We start from the raw sequence: 17,457 nt of genomic DNA on the forward strand, positions 1-17,457 counted from the left end.
GAGTAACTGAACGGGTCAGGCAGCATCTCTGGAGAAAAGGAATAGGTGATGTTTTGCGTCGAGACTCTTCTTCATACTAAGGCAGGGGAGAGGAAAAACGAAAGATATGAAACGGTACAAAGAACAAATGAATGAAATGTATGCAAAAGGACAAACTTAAGCCATCAACGATAATGGCACGGTGGCGCAGCGGTAGAGTTGCTGCCTTACAGCGCTTGCAGCGCCGGAGACCCGGGTTCGATCCCGACTACGGGTGCTGTCTGTACGGAGTTTGTACCTTCTCCCCGTGACTGCGTGGGTTTTCCCCGAGATCTCCGGTTTCCTCCCACACTCCAAAGACGTACAAATATATAGGTTAATAGGCTATAGTAGTGTAAATAGTCCCAAGTGTGCATAGGATAGTGTTAATGTGCGGGGATCGCTGGTCGACGTTGATATGGTGGCCGAAGGGCCTGTTTCCGCACTGTATCTCTAAAACTAATTCTAATATTAAACGATGATCATGGAAGGGCAGAGCTCACAATGGTCCATTGTTGGCTGTGGTCCAGGTGAGAACGAGTACAGACAATGAGGCTCAACAAGACGACTTTGAAGCTGGTATGACATGGGTGGGGGAGGGATTGGTCGGTGGGGGAGCTGCAAGTCGGCTGCCCTGCCAGCAGCGTGTTCGTTATTTCGACTTTTTTTGTTTTTTTTGGTGTGTCCAAATGTTTGTTTTAGTGTCTCTCGGTGTGTCTTGTGTAGAGGGGTGGTGAGGGGCGAAAAAGGGGGGAACCGCTTTCGGTCGCCTCCTCGACGTAGAGGCGAGTTTTTCCTTGTCGCCTACCTTGCGACCTAACAGCTTGGATTGGAGCGGCCTTTCCCGGAGTCGGGCTCAGAGCTTCAGCAGCGGGCGCAACGTGGACTTTCCATCACGGAGCGGGCGAACCCTTGCCGGGGGTCGCCAGTGAGGAGTGCTCCGATCGCTGGCCTGGTGACTTTGGCATCTTGGGGCTGTGGTCTGCGGAGCTTCTAGCCGCGGGCGTGGCATGGACTTACCATCCGGTGTCTGGGATCCCTTGCCGGGGATCGCCAGAGAAGAGCTCCGACCACCGGAGTGTGTCCTGAAGCCGCGATCTCCGGTAAGAATTTGCCGATTCGGGCAATCCAAGCCGTGGAGTGTGTTCGACCATCCCGACGTCGGAGTTTGGATCATCCTGATGAGAGGGTCTGTACATCGGGCCGTGCGTAGCGTTGACTACGGAGGGTTTATGGCCTCGACCACGGGTGAACAAAGGAGGAGGACTGGTTGAACTTTGCTACCTTCCACCACAGTGAAGAATGCTGTGGTCGATGTTTGTGTTAAATGTTATTGTGTATTGTGTGTTCTTTTAAAATGTATCGCTGCTGGCAAATTCATTTCACTGCACCTTCGGGCGCATGTGACGAATAAAATTGACTTTTGACTTTGACTTTTGAGAGAGGGAAAGCAAGGGTTATTTGAAGTTAGAGAAATCAATACTCATAGTATTTTAGCGGCCCAAGCAAAATATGAGGGGCTGTTCCTCCAATTTGCATGTGGCCTCACTCTGACAGTGGAGGAGGCCCAGGACAGAAATGTCAGTGTGGGAATGGGAAGGGGAGTTAAAGTGTGTGGCAACTGGGAGATTGTGTGGGCCAATGTGGACTGAGCGGAGGTGTTCAGCGAAACGATCGCCGAGCCTATGCTTGGTCTCGCCGACATATAGGTGTCCACACCTGGAACAGCGGATACAGTGGAAACATAGAAACATAGAACATAGGTGCAGGAGTAGGCCATTTGGCCCAGTATTGCCATTCGGTACCCCGTTCCTGCTTTTTCCACTATATCCCATGATTCCGTTAGCCTTAAGAGCTAAATCTAACTCTCTTGAATACACGAGGTTGGAGGAGGTGCAAGTGAACCTCTGCCTCACCTGAAAGGACTGTCTGGGTCAATTAACAGAGATGATGCAGGAGGTACAGGGACAGGTGTTGCATCTCCTGTGGTTAGAGTTTGTTTCTGTTGATGCTGTTTATTATTATGGTCATATTCCAAAATGGGACAAATAGCAGCATAGGGCAGCATGGAGGTGCAGCAGTAGAGTTGCTGCCTTACATAGAAACATAGAACATAAGTGCAGGAGTAGGCCATTCAGCCCTTCGAGCCTGCACCGCCATTCAATATGATCATGGCTGATCATCCAACTCAGTATCCTGTATCTGCCTTCTCTCCATACCCCCTGATCCCTTTAGCCACAAGGGCAACATCTAACTCCCTCTTAAATATAGCCAATGAACTGGCCTCAACTACCTTCTGTGGCAGAGAATTCCACAGATTCACCACTCTCTGTGTGAAAAATGTTTTTCTCATCTTGGTCCTAAAAGACTTCCCTCTTATCCTTAAACTGTGACCCCGTGTTCTGGACTTCCCCAACATCGGGAACAATCTTCCTGCATCTAGCCTGACCAACCCCTTAAGAATTTTGTAAGTTTCTATAAGATCCCCCCTCAATCTTCTAAATTCTAGCGAGTACAAGCCAAGTCTATCCAGTCTTTCTTCATATGAAAGTCCTGCCATCCCAGGAATCAGTCTGGTGAACCTTCTCTGTACTCCCTCTATGGCAAGAACGTTTTTCCTCAGAGCCAGAGACCTGGGTTCGATCGCGACCACGGGTGCTGTCTGTACGGAGTTAGTACGTTCTCCTCTTGACCTGCGTGGGTTTTCTCCGAGATCTTCGGTTTCCACCCACACTCCAAAGACGTACAGGTTTGTAGGTTAATTGGCTTGGCATAAATGTAAATTGTCCCTGGTGTCTGTAGCATTAATGCGCGAGAATCGTTGGTCGGCGCGGACTCGCTGGGACGAACAACCTGGTTCCACGCTGTATCTTTAAACTAAACTCAAAAAGGCAGCAAATACAACATACAGAACTGGCCATTGAATGAACCTAGTTCAATGCGGTGCTGGCTCGAAGGGCCGAATGGCCTACTCCTGCACCTATTGTCTATAGTTCCGTAATGATTATTACCTTCTTTAACTTAACGTTATTCTGGGTATAAATATCCATTACAAACTAAATCATTTAGTGATGTATATAACGCGCTATTAAATTAATAGTGCATCAGAGACTTTAATAAAACAAAAACAGAGCAATAAGGTAGCCTTTGGCATTTAACGTTTAAAAAAAAAATTTATTTAGTGAAGCCATCCAAAATGCTAAGCAGTTTTAAAATGAGTAACTGATACCTGATATCTTTGGAAATGAAACCAAAGAAACAAATTCAATATCCATTTAAATTAAACAATGCCGCAGTTTCCATGGTGCTAATTCTAAAAAAGTAATCTTAAACTCAGGACTGTTCAATTTTTAATTAGCAAGGGCATCGAACAATATAAGGAGCCGATTTCTATTGTGTGTGCTTGCAGCCATCAATGGGTCGGGTCAGTAACACCGGAGTTAAAAGATTGAGTTATAGATGACGTTAACCGCTGAAGGTTGTCTAAGTGCCTGCGAGTGTTTTTTATGTTCACAGATTGTGATATATTAGACTGCCTTGGAGAGAACAATTAAGAATATTTGGACAGGAACAAGCTGGAAAGAGTGCAGAGAAGATTTACGAGGATGTTGCCAGGACTAGAGGGTCTGAGGTATAGGGAGAGGTTGAGTAGGCTGGGACCCTATTCTGGGGATCGTTGTGGAGCAGAGGGATCTAGGAGTGCAGGTTCCTTGGAGTTCGAGTCACAGGTCACGTTGCAGTTGTACAAGACGTTGGTGAGGCCACATTTAGAGTATTGTGTTCAGTTCTGGGCACCGTGTTATAAGAAAGATCTTGCCAAGCTGGAAAAAGGTACGGAGAATATTTACGAGGATGTTGCCAGGACCAGAAGGTCTGAGCTATAGGGGGAGGTTGAGTCGGCTGGGACTCCTTGGTGCACAGGAGGATGAGGGATGATCTTGTAGAGGTGTACAAAATCAAGAGAGGAATAGATCGGGTAGATGCACAGAGTCTCTTGCCCAGAGTAGGGGAATCGAGGACCAGAGGACATGGATTTAAGGTGAAAGGGATTTAACAGGAATCTGAGGGGTAACTTTTTCACACAAAGGGTGGTGGGTGTATGGAACGAGCTGCCAGAGGAGGTAGTTAAGGCAGGCGGAATGGTACCATTCGGCGCCGCCGTTTCGGCACTGCCATTTCGGCGCCTCCATTTCGGGGTGTTAGAGTTAGGGTTAGGGTATGGGTTAGGGTTAGGGTTAGGGTGCCACAGCGGTGGGCCAGTGGAAACCAATTTCCAAACGTTAACATAAAGCTGGTCTCACTTGCAATATGCTTGGCATAGGAACTTCTTGCAGAGGGTGATGAATCTCTGGAATTCACTATCCCGGAGTATTGTGACGCATGGAACACTTTTATTTATCTGGAGGTATTTACAGAGGTTAGGGTTAGGGTTAGGGTTAGGGTTCTGATGAGTACAGATACTATAAACGGAGGCGCCGAAACAGCAGCGCCGAAACGGCAGCGCCGAATAGGTGGCACCGGAACGGCAGCAGCGAAAATTACCCGACCCAAGGCAGGGACTATCCCAACGTTTAAGAAACATTTAGATAGGTGAATGAATGAATGCATTCTTTATTGTTACATGTGACAAGTTACTGTGAGATTCTTTGCTCCCAAGGTATGCAAATAGTCACTACATAAAGGGCAAAGTTACAAAGTATCCCACGCCAGGAAGGATAGGGCGGGTTTGGAAGGATATGGACCAAATGGGGGCAGGTGGTACCAGTGTACTGGGATATGTTGGCCGGCGGGGGCAAGGTGAGCCAAAGGACCTGAATCCACGCTGTATCACTCTATGACTCCATGACTCTATGACACTTAACCAGATATTCTGTTCATTTAGATTATTCACACATTGTGGTATTCCTCTGTCGAAATATAATCATATAACCATATAACCATATAACAATTACAGCGCGGAAACAGGCCATCTCGGCCCTACAAGTCCGTGCCGAACAATTATTTTCCCTTAGTCCCACCTGCCTGCACTCATACCATAACCCTCCATTCCCTTCTCATCCATATGCCTATCCAATTTATTTTTAAATGATACCATCGAACCTGCCTCCACCACTTCCACTGGAAGCTCATTCCACACCGCTACCACTCTCTGAGTAAAGAAGTTCCCCTCATGTTACCCCTAAACTTCTGTCCCTTAATTCTGAAGTCATGTTCTCTTGTTTGAATCTTCCCTATTCTCAAAGGGAAAAGCTTGTCCACATCAACTCTGTCTATCCCTCTCATCATTTTAAAGACCTCTATCAAGTCCCCCCTTAACCTTCTGCGCTCCAGAGAATAAAGACCTAACTTATTCACTTTCTCTGTAACTTAGTTGTTGAAACCCAGGCAACATTCTAGTAAATCTCCTCTGTACTCTCTCTATTTTGTTGACATCCTTCCTATAATTGGGCGACCAAAATTGTACACCATACTCCAGATTTGGTCTCACCAATGCCTTGTACAATTTTAACATTACATCCCAGCTTCTATACTCAATGCTCTGATTTATAAAGGCTAGCATACCAAAAGCTTTCTTTACCACCCTATCTATATGAGATTCCACCTTCAAGGAACTATGCACGGTTATTCCCAGATCCCTCTGTTCAACTGTATTCTTCAATTCCCTACCATTTACCATGTACGTCCTATTTTGATTTGTCCTGCCAAGGTGTAGCACCTCACATTTATCAGCATTAAACTCCATCTGCCATCTTTCAGCCCATTCTTCCAAATGGCCTAAATCACTCTGTAGACTTTGGAAATCCTCTTAATTATCCACAACACCCCCTATCTTGGTATCATCGGCATACTTACTAATCCAATTTACCACACCTTCGTCCAGATCATTGATGTACATGACAAACAACAAAGGACCCAACACAGATCCCTGAGGCATCCCACTAGTCACCTGCCTCCAACCCGACAAACAGCCATCCACCATTACCCTCTGGCGTCTCCCATTCAGCCACTGTTGAATCCATCTTGCTACTCCTGCATTTATACCCAACAGTTGAACCTTCTTCTTAACCAACCTTCCATGAGGAACCTTGTCAAAGGCCTTACTAAAGTGCATATAGACAACATCCACTGCTTTACCCTCGTCAATTTCCCTAGTAACCTCTTCAAAAAATTCAAGAAGATTAGTCAAACATGACCTTCCAGGCACAAATCCATGTTGACTGTTCCTAATCAGACCCTGTTTATCCAGATGCTTATATATATTATCTCTAAGTATCTTTTCCATTAATTTGCACACCACTGAAGTCAAACTAACAGGTCTATAATTGCTAGGTTTACTCTTAGAACCCTTTTTAAACAATGGAACATCATGCGCAGTACGCCAATCCTCGGGGACTATTCCAGTTTCTAATGACATTTGAAATATTTCTGTCATAGCCCCGGCTATTTCTACACTAACTTCCCTCAATGTCCTAGGGAATATCCTGTCAGGACCTGGAGACTTATCCACTTTTATATTTTTCAAAAGTGTCAGTACTTCTTTTACTTTGAAACTCATAGTATCCATAGCTACTCTACTAGTTTCCCTTACCTCACATAATTCAATATCCTTCTCCTTGGTGAATACCGAAGAAAAGAAATTGTTCAATATCTCCCCCATCTCTTTTGGCTCTGCAGATAGCTGTCCACTCTGTCTCTCCAATGGACCAATTTTATCCCTCGTTATCCTTTTGCTATTAATATAGCTGTAGAAACCCTTTGGATTTACTTTCACCTTACTTGCCAAAGCAACCTCATATCTTCTTATAGCTTTTCTAATTTCTTTCTTAAGATTATTTTTACCTTCCTTATACTCCTCAAGCATTTACTTCATGCTGCCTATAATTATTGTAGAAATGCCTTACAATTCGTGCAATCTTTTTAGTTTAGTGTAGTTTAGAGATACAGCATGGAAAAAGACCCTTTGGCCCACTGAGTCTGTGCTGACTAGCGATCCCCCGCACACTAGCACTACCCTACACACACAGGGAACTATTTACAATTATACCAAACCAATTAGCCGACAAAACTACGTCTTTGGAATGTGGGAGGAAACTGGAGATCCCGGAGGAAACCCACGCAGGACACAGGGAGAACGTGCAAACTCCATACATACAGCACCCGTTGTTATCATTGTTGGATCATTGTTGGCTCCACCTTTCCTGAGTCATTAATGCAGGCTCTGCTTTGTTCTGCACCTTCCCATACCTCTAGGTTCCCCCTAGATAGACACAAAATGCTGGAGTAACTCAGCGGGACAGGCAGCATCTCTGGACAGAAGGAATGGGTGACGTTCCGGGTTGAGGCCCTTCTTCAGAGCTTCCCCCTTCCTGACTCTCAGTTTGAATAAGAGTCTCTATCCGAAACGTCACCTATTCCTTTTCTCCAGAAATGCTCCCAGACCCACTGAGTTACTCCAGCATATTGCGTCTGTGGTCAGCGGAAAGACTTCCTTCAAAGGCTTAGAAAATTCGGCATGTCCCCAACAACTCTTACCAACTTCTACAGATGCGCCGTACAGAGCATTTTATCGGGATGCATCACAGTTTGATTTGGGAACAGCTCCATCCAAGACCGCAAGAAAATGCAGAGTTGTGGACGCAGCCCAGACCATCACGCAAACCAACTTCCCTTCCATCTACTCCATTCACACCTCACGCTGCCTCGGCAAGGCCAGCAGCGTAATCAAGGATGAGTCTCACTGTGGCCACTCCCTCTTCTCCCCTCTGCCATCAGGCACAGGGTATAGAAGTGTGAAAACGCACACCTCCAGATTCAGGGACAGTTTCTTCCCAGCTGTTATCAGGCAACTGAACCATCCTACCACCAACTACAGAGCAGTCCTGACCTACCATCTACCTTATTAGAGGCTCTCGGACAATCTTTTTTTTTTTTTTTTAATATTTTATTTTATTAGAAGTAAGTACAGTCATATGGCACCAAAGTGCCTAATATATATTTTCATAATACATTTTATGTACAACTTCTTTTTTTTTTTTTTTACACTGAAAAAAGATTAGAATAAGAAAAAGAAGTTAGATAGTAAAGGATAGAAAGATGTGAAATATATAGTGTGTGAAAAAAGAAAACGAGTAAATGAAGAAAGTTGAGAGAGAGAATAGAGAAAAGAAAGTAAAATAAAAAAGAAAAGGAGATCATTATTTATAATCTTGACCAACCCTCGTCCAGTCCTGAAACAGTTATTTTTTACAATTGTGTTGCACCATATGATTCCAAAAAAACGACAAATGGAGACCAACTCGTTATGAATTGGTCTGATTTATCCATTAGGAGGAATCGCATTTCCTCAAGATGAGCGGTGTCCAGCATACTTGCAATCCACATTTTAAGCGTTGGTATTGATGTACCCTTCCAAAATTTAAGAATTAATTTTTTTGCTATTATTAAACCATAGTTAAGGAATAGATTTTGAGATGTGTTCAATTTATTCCCATCTTCCATTACGCCAAATATAATCATTTCAGTATTAGGTTCCATTCTTGTCTTGAATAATTTTGTAAATATTTCAAAAATATCATTCCAAAATCTATAAAGTTTTATGCAGGAAACTAAGGAGTGTGTTATAGTTGCCTTTTGGGCTAGACATTTATCACAAGTGGCGGATATATTTGGATAAAATTTGTTCAATCTTGTTTTTGAATAATATAATCTATGTACAATTTTAAATTGAATTAGATTATGTCTTACATTAATTGAACATTTGTGAATATATATCAAGTATTTTTCCCATTTAACCTTCGTAATTTTTATCATTAGTTCCCGTTCCCACTCTTCTCTAAGTACCTCTGTCTATATTTAGAATACTATTATATAAATATGATATTAATTTTTATGAGTCAGCTTCAATATTCATTGCTTCTTCCAATAAGTCAGGAGTTACTTTTTGATATCCTTGTATATATTTTTTCACGAAATCGCAAATCTGAAGATATTTAAAATATTGGTTGTTTTTCAATTTAAATTTTAATTGTAGTTGTTGGAATGATAGTAAGTTTCCCATTTCGTACATATCCCCGATCCTTCTAATTCCGAGACTTTCCCATTGGTTATATGTCTTATCAATAAGAGATGGTTTAAATAAAGGGTTATTCGCTATTGGCATTAACAGTGATAGATTTCTTAATTTTAAAGATAATTTTATTTGTTTCCAAATTCTTATTGTACCATATATAATTGGGTTCTTCTTATATATTGTGTTATTCAGTTTTTTTGGGGAGAAGAGGATCGTTCCTATATTACAAGGATGGCAATCCTCCTTCTCCATTTTTATCCATTCTGTCTGTTGGGTAGAACTATCCAACCAATAAATCATATTCTTAATATGCACTGCCCAGTAATAATACATAAAATTCGGAAGTGAAAGTCCTCCGACCTCTTTTGGTTTACATAAGTGTTTTTTTGTGATTCTATGTGATCTATAGTCCCAAATATAATTAGTAATATTAGAGTCTAATTTAAAAAAAAAATATTTTGGTATATATACCGGTATAGATTGAAATAGGTATAGTAATTGTGGTAGGAAGATCATTTTGATTGCATTTATTCTACCTAATAATGATAAGGGAAGTGTTTTCCAAAATTTAATCAACGTATTAAGTTTATTTAATAAAGGTATGAAATTAGCATAGAATAATGCTTTATATTTTCTAGTAATCTGAATACCCAAATATTTAAATTTTTCTGTTGCGATTTTAAAGGGGAACTTCAGTAAGTGTGTAGGTTCTTGAGGTTTTAATGTCATGATTTCACTTTTATTCCAGTTTATTCTATATCCAGAAAAAGACCCAAATTCCTCTATTAAGTTTAATAAATTTGGTATGCTCGTTTGTGACTTTGTAATATATAAAAGTATATCGTCTGCATATAATGAGATTTTATTCTTTGAGTCCCTGGTATTATAGCCCTGAATATTCGGATGAATTCTTATACTTTCAGCCAGGGGTTCTATCATAAGGGCAAATAGCAGGGGTGATAGTGCACATCCCTGCCTATTACCCCTTGATAGTTGAAATTTTTGAGATAACATGTTATTAGTTAAAATTCTTGCCATCGGTTTATCATATAATAATTTTACCCATGTTATAAAATTCTCTCCCATATTAAATTTTTGTAGTACTTTATATAAGTATTGCCACTCTACCTGATCAAATGCTTTCTCTGCATCCAAAGAAATAATTGATATATCTTCTTCCTCTATTTTATGCGAGTACATTATATTAAACAGGCGTCTCAGATTATTAAATGAGTATCTTTTAGGTATAAACCCCGTTTGATCAGGGTTTATCAATTTACTAATATATTTGCTTAATCTTCTTGCTAAAATCTTTGCTAAAATTTTCTGATCTGTATTTAAAAGTGATATAGCTCTGTACGAGCCCGGATCTTCTAAATCTTTATCTTTTTTTGGAATAAGCGTAATAGTTGATTCTGTTAGTGTTTCAGGTAGTTTGTTTTCTTTAAAAGCATGGGAGTATAAATTAAATAAATAAGGGGTTGTTATCTCCTGAAATTTTTTATAAAATTCATTATTAAAACCATCTGGTCCCGGTGTCTTACCATTTTTCAGCGATTTTATTGTTTCACCTATTTCTTTGATTGTAATTTGAGCTCCTAATTCCTCTTGTTCCAAAAGGTCCAGTATTGGAAGATTACAATTATCTAGAAATTATCTCGGACAATCTTTAATCAAACTTTACTGGACTTTATCTTACACTAAATGATATTCCCTTTATCCTTTACCTTTACTGTGGATGATCACTTGTTCACACTAGTTGAACCAGTTTCTCAAGGCGCGGCACGGTGGCGCAGCGGTAGAGTTGCTGCCTTACAGCGCTTACAGCGCCAGAGACCCGGGTTCGATCCTGACTACGGGTGCTGTCTGTACTGAGTTTGTACGTTCTCCCCATGACCGTGTGGGTTTTCCCCGAGATCTTCGGTTTCCTCCCACACTCCAAAGACGTACAGGTTTGTAGGTTAATTAGCTTGGTTAATTGGCTTGATAAAATGTAAAATTGTCCAAGTTGGCGATATGCAGAGTACTGCCCTGCCAACTACAAGGTTCAGAAGGTACTCAGTGAATCTTATCTCCTGCCATATCACTAACAACGTTCAGCCTTGTAAAAACTCTGTGATCTCCTGATTATAAAAACTCTGCGATCTCCGCCCACTTGATTAGCTCCCTATCCACCACCTTAAACTGACTACATCACCTACAAAGGGCAGCACGTTGGTGCAGCGGTAGAGTTGCTGCCTTACAGCGCTTGATACCGGGTTCGATCCTGTCTACCGGTGCTGTGTGTACGGAGTTTGTACGCGCACCTGTGACCAAAGGGGTTTTCTCCGATATCTTTTTTTCCTCCCATGCTTGAAAGACGTACAGGTTTGTAGGTTAATTGGTTGGTATAAATGCAAAGTGTCCCTAGTGTGTGTAGGATAGTGTTGATGTGTAGGGACCGCTGGTCGGTGCGGACTCGGTGGGCCAAAGGGCCTGTTTCCGTGCTGTATCTCAAAACTAAATTCTACTTTCTATTAATTCAGGCTTTGTATTCAACTCACATGTTTTCACACTGATGTTGACAACAGTATCTTCAGCTGCCTTGGACCCACCTTCGTCTGTGAGTTTCTTTCTCTCTTTCACTCTCAAGCTCTGTCCTGCTTCAATAAAACTCATTAATACCCAATCACTTTAACCAAATGTTTGGACTTGATAAGGAACTATGTTAAAAGAGTCTAAATGAGGAATTTCAATAAGCAGAATTAGGACATTCGCTCCATCAAGTCTACTCCGCCATTCAATCATGGCTGATCTATCTCTCCTTTTCAACCCCATTCTCCTGCCTTCTCCCCGTAACCCCTGACACCCGTACTAATCAACAATCTATCAATCTCCACCTTAAAAATATCCATTGACGGCCTCCACAGCATTCTGTGGCAATGAATTCCACAGATTCACCACCCTCTGTCTAAAGAAATTCCTCCTCATCTCCTTTCTAAAGGAACGTCCTTTAATTCTGAGTCTATGCCCTCTGGTCCTGGACTCTCTCACTAGTGGAAACATCCTCTCCACATCCACTCTATCAAAGCCTTGTACTTGTACCATAACTAATGTACAATTTGGGCAGGAAAATAAATATTAAATAAGTATATAAATCTGAACTTACCTTAGGAATTTGATAAAAATATCACCATAGAATCAAAGCATATTTCACAGTATTTGCAGGCATGAATTAATAGTCATTGGTATGATGAGAGTCATAGAGTCATAGAGTGATACAGTGTGGAAACAGGCCCTTCGGCCCAACTTGTCCACACCGGCCAACATGTCCCAGCTACACTAGTCCCACCTGCCTGCGCTTGGTCAATATCCCTCCAAACCTGTCCTATCCATGTACCTGTCTAACTGTTTCTTAAACATTGGGATAGTCCCTGCCTCAACTACCTCGTCTGGCAGCTTGTTCCACACACCCACCACCCTTTGTGTGAAACAAGTTACCCCTCAGATTCCTATTAAATCTTTTCCCCTTCACCTTAAACCTATGTCCTCTGGTCCTCGATTCTCCTACCCTGGGCAAGAGACTGTGCATCTACCCGATCTATTCCTCTCATGAAAGAAGTCAGGCTGGATAGATAATGAGTAATGAGTAATGAATAAGTTTATTGGCCAAGTATGTACACATACAAGGGATTTGCCTTGATGCTCCGCTCGCAAGTAACAACACGACACACAGTAAACAATTAAGAATAAAACATTAAAGCAATAAGAATAAAACATTATAGTTTAAACATGTGAATGAAATAAAATACCAGAGCAAAAGGAGGCTGCAGACTTTTGGTTATTGAGTAGAGCTACTGCACGTGGAAAAAAGCTGTTTTTATGTCTGGCTGTGCCGGCTTTGACAAGTCCGGAGTCGCCTTCCAGAGGGAAGTGATTCAAAGAGTTTGTGGCCAGGGTGGGAGAATCTTACCCGTTCTCTTCCTGGCGCTTGCAATGTACAGTTTGTCAATGGAGGGACGGTTAAAGGACACTCAAGATATGTTACGCAGTGGCCTCGTCAGCTGATCCACAACATAACTACTATGACACTGATGAGGATCAGCTTGTGCAAAGCAGCTATTTATTTATCTATTTATTTATCTATTTATTTATTTATTTGTTTATTTGTCTGTTTATCTATTTATTTATTTGATTCTTTATTTCGAACAGAATAAAAAATAAAAAGCAAGTGTGAAACAGCAGACAAAAAAACAAAACAAACAAAACTCAGATGTTGGGATGTGTTCCGATTGTGAGCAGCTTTGGGCGCCAAATCTGAGGAAGGATGTGCTGGCTCTGGAGAGGGTCCAGAGGAGGTTTACAAGAATGTTCCTTGGAATGATTGGGTTCACATATGATGAGCGTTTGAAGGCAGTGGGCCTGTACTCGCTGGTGTTTAGAAGGATGAGGGGACGACCTCATTGAAACTTATCGAATAGTGAAAGGCCTGGATAGGGCGGACGCGAAGGGGATATTTTTACTAGAGGGAGAGTCTAGGACCAGAGGCCACAGCCTCAGAATAAAAGGGCGTACATTTAAAAAGGAGATGAGGAGGAATTTCTTTAGTCAGAGGGTGCTGAATCTGTGGAATTAATTGCCACAGACGACTGTGGAGGCCGTCAATTGATATTTTTTAGGCGGAGATTGACAGATTCTTGATTAGTGCAGGTGTCGGGGGTTATGGGGAGAAGGCCATAGAGGAGCAGGAGAATGGGATTTGGAGGGAGAGATAGATCAGCCATGATTGAATGGCGGAGTAAACTTAATGGGCCGAATGGCCTAATTCTGCTCCTATAACTTAGGGCACAAAATGCTGGAGCATCTCTGGAGAAAAGGAACCGGTGACGTTTCTGGTCGAGACCCTTCTTCAGACTGAGAGTCAGGGGAGAGGGGCTGTGAAAATGTACAGAACAGATCAGAGCCAGCACCGATGGTCAAGGAGCGCATAATGGTCCATTGTTGGCCGTGGAGGAGGTGATAACGAGGAGATACGGGCAGTAAACCTGGCAGGACGACTCGGGTGGGGGCACGTCTCTCCTTCTCTCTGATGGGAGTTCTGCTCACCCTCCGTGACTTCCCTGACGCTCAATCTGAAGACCTCAGTCGAGACCCGAAACCCGAAACGTCACCCATTCCTTCTCTCCAGAGATACTGCCTGTCCTGCTGAGTTACTCCAGCATTTTGTGTATCTTCGGTGTAAACCAGCATTGTGGAAACATACAGGATAGGGAAAGGCTTAGATAGAGAAGATGTTTCCTTCCACTAGTGGGAGAGTCTAGGTCATAGTCTCAGAATTAAAGGACGTTCTTTTAGGAAGGAGATGAGGAGAAATGTCTATAGTCAGAGGGTGGTGAATCTGTAGAATTCTTTGCCACAGAAGGCTGTGAAGGCCAAGACAATGGATATTTTTAAGGCAGAGATAGATTCTTCATTAGTACGGGTGTTGGGCATTATGGGGAGAAGGCAGGAGAATGGGGTTAGGAGGGAGAGATAGATCAGCCATGATTGAATGGCGGAGTAGACTTGATTGGCCGAATGGCCCAATTCTACACCTATTCCTTATGACCTTATGCCCCTATGACTTTATGAGCACCTGCAGTTTCTTCTGAAACCATTTACACTACATTCACTGCAGTAGCCTTGGGACTCGACTGGATCGAGTCCCTATCTGGAGGTGTGTGTTTTCACACTTCTATACCTTTCGCCCGAATGGAGAGGGGAGAAGAGGGAGCGGCCGGGGTGAGACTGGTCCTTGATTATGCTGCTGGCCTTGCCGAGGCAGTGTGAAGTGTAGATGGAAGTGCTCAATAGGTCAGTCAACATTTTTTGGTAAAATAAATGTTTAAAAGACACTGTAGGTTTAATGTTTCAGCAATCAACTCTGCTTTTGATTCACATTTCCAGTTCTTTTTTATTAAATTCACCTCAAATCACCTTGATTTTATTTTAAAGTAACATTGTGTAGGAAGTAACTGCAGATGCTGGCTTAAACCTCCTCCAACCTCATCTACTGTATCCGTTGTTCAAGATGTGGACATTTTTTCATCGGCGAGACCAAACGTAGACTGGGCGATCGTTTCGCTGAACACCTTCGCTCAGTCTGCCTGAACCTACCTGACTCCCGGTTGCTAAACACTTTAATTCTCCTTCCCATTCCCACACAGACCTTTCTGTCCTAGGTCTCCTCCATTGTCAGAGTGAGGCTAAATGCAAATTGGAGGAACAGCATCTCATATTTCGCTTGGGCAGCTTACAGCCCAGTGGTATGATATTGATTTCTCTAACTTCAAGTAACCCCGCCATTCCCTCTCTCTCTATCCTTCCCCCACCCAAGTCACACCAGCTTCTCGTTTTCACCCAACAAACAGCTAACAATGGCCTGTTTCCTTTATCGTTGTTACTTTTTTGCATATCTTTCATTCATCGTTCTTTATCTCCCTAAATCATCGTCTATATCTCTTGTTTCCCTTTTCCCTGACTCTTCTGAAGAAGGGTCTCGACCCAAAACGTCACCCGTTCCTTTTCTCCAGAGATGCTGCCTGTCCCGCTGAGTTACTCCAGCTTTTTGCTTGTATCTTTGAAGTAACATTTGTGGCTTGCATTTCTGTACTCCTTCTAAGCAGTTTGCCCAAATCTTACAGATCTTTGATACTTTCCGGTGCTTCTGCTACACTATTGGCCAATTTCCAACATTAAATCTCCCGAAGGGTTCTATTCAATTCAATTCAATTCAATTCAACTCAACTTTATTGTCATTGCACAAATACAAGTATAGGTACAACGAAATGCAGTTTAGCGTCTGGTCATAGTCATAGTGCAATATAGTAGAAGTAAAAATAAAAATACAAAGTTGACATACAATAAAAATTAAAAAAAAAATACTGGTTAACAATGTGTGGATTGTGAATGAATTAAAACTGATACATAGGCAGATAACTGTATACAAGTGGGAGAGTCTAAGGATGGCTAGCGTCGGGACTCCGAGTTCAGCAGTGTAATGGTGTTGTTGAAAAAGCTGTTCCTCAGCCTGCTTGTGCGAGACCTGAGGCTCCTGTACCGCCTCCCTGATGGGAGGAGGGCAAATAGTCCATGGTTAGGGTGAGAGGGGTCCTTGATGATTTTCCCGGCCCGTCTCAGACACCGTTTTCGGTGGAGGGCATCCATGGCAGGGAGCGGGGCACCGATGATGTACTGAGCGGTTTTCACCACCCGTTGTAGTGCCTACCTGTCAGCTGTGGTGCAGCCGCTGTACCATACCGTGAAGCAGGTGGTCAGGATGCTTTTGATGGTACAGCGGTAAAAGTTGGACAGGATCTGGGGGGACAGGTGAGCTTTCTTGAGCCACCTCAGAAAGTAAAGGCGCTGCTGCGCCTTTTTGATCAATTTGGTGGTATTGAGGGACCAAGACAGATCCTCTGAGATGTGTACCCCGAGGAATTTGTAGTTGGAGACGCGCTCCACCTCTTTGGGTTCTAATCAAAGAACGTTGGCATTAAGGCCTTTAAATTGAAATGCTCAAGACAACAAAATGAGCATTCAAACTGTAGCAACATGGAACTGCAGGGGATGGTTTACCGAAGAAAGACATAAAGTGCTGGAGTAACTCAGCGAGTCAGGCATCTCTGGAGAACATGGATAGATGGTGTTTCACAGAGTGCTGGACTAACTCAGCGAGTCAGGCAGCATCTCTGGAGAACATGGATAGGTGACGTTTCGGGTCTGGATCCTTCTTCAGACTGATTACAGGGGGAATTAGATCTGGATGAGTGGGACAAAGCAAGGCTGGTAATCGGTAAACGCAGGCGAGGGAGCTGGTAGTCAGAGGAAGTAGTTGAGGCAGGTACTATCGCAATGTTTAAGAAACATTTAGACAGGCGCATGGATGGGACAGGTTTAGAGGGGTATGGGCCAAGCGCAGGCAGGTGGGACCAGTGTAGATGGCACATGTTGGCCAGTGTGGGCAAGTTGGGCTGAAGCGCCAGTTTCCACGCTGTATGACTCTTCACAGATGCTACCGGGGTCATTTAGTTGGCATGGTGGCGCAACGGTAGAGTTGCTGCCTTACAACGCTTGCAGTGCCGGTGATCTGGCTTCTCCGACATCTTCGATTTCCTCCCACACTCCAAAGACGTGCAGGTACGTAGGTTAATTGGCTTGGTGCCTGTGTAAATTGTCCCTAGTGGGTGTAGGATAGGGTTACTGTACGGGGATCGCAGGTCGGCACGGACTCGGTGGGCCGAAGGGCCTGTTTCCGGGCTGTATCTCTAAACTAAACTTAACTAGTTATTCGGTATTTTCTGTTTATGGAGCTTCTAGGCCATTATATTTTATATTCATGTTTCTTATTA

This window comes from Amblyraja radiata, chromosome 2 (assembly GCF_010909765.2).
Source record: "Amblyraja radiata isolate CabotCenter1 chromosome 2, sAmbRad1.1.pri, whole genome shotgun sequence".
Lineage (NCBI taxonomy): Eukaryota > Metazoa > Chordata > Chondrichthyes > Rajiformes > Rajidae > Amblyraja > Amblyraja radiata.